We start from the raw sequence: 2,184 nt of genomic DNA on the forward strand, positions 1-2,184 counted from the left end.
CTCACTGTTGTGGCCTCTCTCGTTGCGGAGCACAGGCTCCGGACGCGCAGGCTCACTGCGGCCATGGCGCACAGGCCCAGCCGCTTCGCGGCATGTGGGATCTTCCCGGACTGGGGCACGAACCCGTGTCCCCTGCATCGGCAGGCGGACTCTCAACCACTGCGCCACCAGGGAAGCCCTAGGATGGATTTTTTTAAAATGTGCTGCCACTGTCACTGCCTTCTGGCAATGACACTTCTCAACACACCTATATAATTTTAGGTGTGCAAACGTCAGTCTCTAGCATATATAACCATTTTCTCAAAAGATGATCTTATAATAAGAACATGCTACCATCAGTTGACTTTAATACTTTAGGGTCAAGACCCCAAGGTCTAGGGCTGAACTATAATACTTGTGCCTTAAAGATGCTTGTCTGAAATAAAAGAATTATCTTTATCTTGTAAATAACAACAAAATGAACATTTAACAACACAAGTGGATAACTACTATGGAGGAAACGGCAGCTTAAGAAGTGGGACTTAAAGTGGCTGACCTCTGTTTTCTGGCAAGGGACACAATAGGTTTCTCTGTGCAGAAGAGCTCCTGCTTCTCCACCACATTCCATCTCCCTAGGAAGGTTAATTTTATCTGTCATTCATACCCGAGTGTGGATGACATGATTGCTTTAACTGGCTATGCTTTCAAGCCAGAAACTAGAACTTTATGTTGATGAGAGGTTTTATGGTCAATGAAAACTATGAGGGAAATTAGAAAGGTTCCTTATTCTTTTGCTTGAGCTGATTTTCATTCTCAGAATTAGCCAGGAAATTTCTGACTTCTTTGAGGGAGTACGAAGCTCAGCTCCTTAGATTATAAATCAAGAAGAGATGCAGTACTCACCCAATCCTCATGCTCTTCCAAGGCTCCTGGCCACCAATTCTTGCTCAGGGAGCCTAATCCCTAAGCCATAAGACTTGAGGATCTCAGTTAAACTTAGCATAAATCTTCCTGGGCTATCAGGTAGTAGTGTCTGTCTAACATTCAGCTGCTATATTCACCATGGAAATTTTTAATAACTTGGACAATTGTCCTTACTGATAATAAATAAGCTGTCCTGCCAGCGTTAAGAAAACTCTCTTCCTAGAGACCAAGGGGCTGGGATAGAGTGCTCAGAAATCATGTGCTGGATGAGGAGACAGTCTGTGATACAACGCACAATTATCAGGCATCCCTCCTACAGAATAAGCCTATTAAACATAGTTGGGAGGTAGGAGAAGCCAACAGTCTAATGCTTTAGAGATAGGTAAACGTCTAAAATAACGCCACTTGGTCATACTGGGAAAACTATGCGAAATGCTATGAAGTATAATACTTAAAACAGTCCTTTTCAAGGATATATATTTTATTTTATTATTATTATTTTTTAATTAATTAATTTTATTTATTTTTGGCTGTGTTGGGTCTTCGTTGCTGCACGCGGGGTTTCTCTAGTTGCGGCGAGGGGGGCTACTCTTCGTTGCAGTGTGCGGGCTTCTCACTGTGGTGGCTTCTCTTCTTGAAGAGCATGGGCTCTAGGTGCACGGGCTTCAGTAGTTGTGGCTCACGGGCTCTAGAGCACAGGCTCAGTAGTTGTGGCGCACGGGCTTAGTTGCTCCACGGCATGTGGGATCTTCCCGGACCAGGGCTCAAACCCGTGTCCCCTGCACTGGCAGGTGGATTCTTAACCACTGCACCACCAGGGAAGCCCCAAGGATACATATTTTAAAGTTGATTATTAATTTATTTTTCTGTTATCATGGCGAATAAAAGCTTCCCATGAAGCCATGGCATGTTAAGGGCAAAACTAAGATCAAAATTTAAGGTTCCAGCCTCTCTCATGTGTTTAAGTTTATAAAAATTATAGTTTTCTCTCTAAGAATAAGAATCTCAGGTTGTTTGGCACAGAGACTCTGCTGCTATGTAAAGGGGATTATTTAAACTTTACCTGCCATTCTCCTTGCAGAATGGTGGCAGGTGTGGGCATGGACTGGGTAGGTGGCTTTGGGTCTGCCTGAATGTAATGGCACTTTGTTTGGTATTAACTCTTTTAAAGTGTTAACTTTGCTATAGTTAGCGGTTATAGTGGTTATCAAATGTTTTTCCACCATAATCCACTGAGGGATCAGTCATATTCCCATATTAACAGTAGTTTCCAGGGAAAGA

The 2,184-nt window shown here is 43.2% G+C and overlaps 1 protein-coding gene across 2 annotated transcripts in view; it reads right to left on the reverse strand.

Moving 5' to 3' along the window:
• The window catches only part of DTNB (dystrobrevin beta), a 262,633-nt gene that overhangs the window by 57,001 nt on the left and 203,448 nt on the right, over positions 1 to 2,184 (reverse strand). The window lies entirely within an intron of this gene.

The sequence above is a fragment of the Lipotes vexillifer genome, unplaced genomic scaffold (assembly GCF_000442215.2).
Source record: "Lipotes vexillifer unplaced genomic scaffold, Lipotes_vexillifer_v1.1 scaffold131, whole genome shotgun sequence".
Lineage (NCBI taxonomy): Eukaryota > Metazoa > Chordata > Mammalia > Artiodactyla > Lipotidae > Lipotes > Lipotes vexillifer.